We start from the raw sequence: 434 nt of genomic DNA on the forward strand, positions 1-434 counted from the left end.
CCTGCCCTCAGTCCCTCCTCCCTTGGGATTGGCAGGAGCCATTTCCCTGACCAGTCTGCAGGGAGATTGGTTGTCACACCCCAGATTCTGTGACTTCTGGCTCTGGGCAGATAATGGCCCATCTCAGCACTCCATGAACCTACAGTTTTTTCCTTCTCAGTTCTGGGCCTGTCCCAGACACAATAGCCTTTATCTGCCTCCCGATGACATCACCACGTGTCCCGAGGGGTTTTCTCCTATTGTTAGACTACAATGCCCTCTCCCTTCTCTCACAATGCCACAATTGGGATGCATCTTCGGGCTCTTGAAAATATAACAGGGAAGTGTCTTGTAGCAAAAAATCAATATAATAGAAAATAGGTAGCCCACAGAATTAGGAGAAGCCTAATTCTGGTTTAAATTTCATCCACTTGGTTTCATTGCTGAAAGTGCAG

The sequence above is a fragment of the Myotis brandtii genome, unplaced genomic scaffold (assembly GCF_000412655.1).
Source record: "Myotis brandtii unplaced genomic scaffold, ASM41265v1 scaffold300, whole genome shotgun sequence".
Taxonomy (NCBI): Eukaryota; Metazoa; Chordata; class Mammalia; order Chiroptera; family Vespertilionidae; genus Myotis; species Myotis brandtii.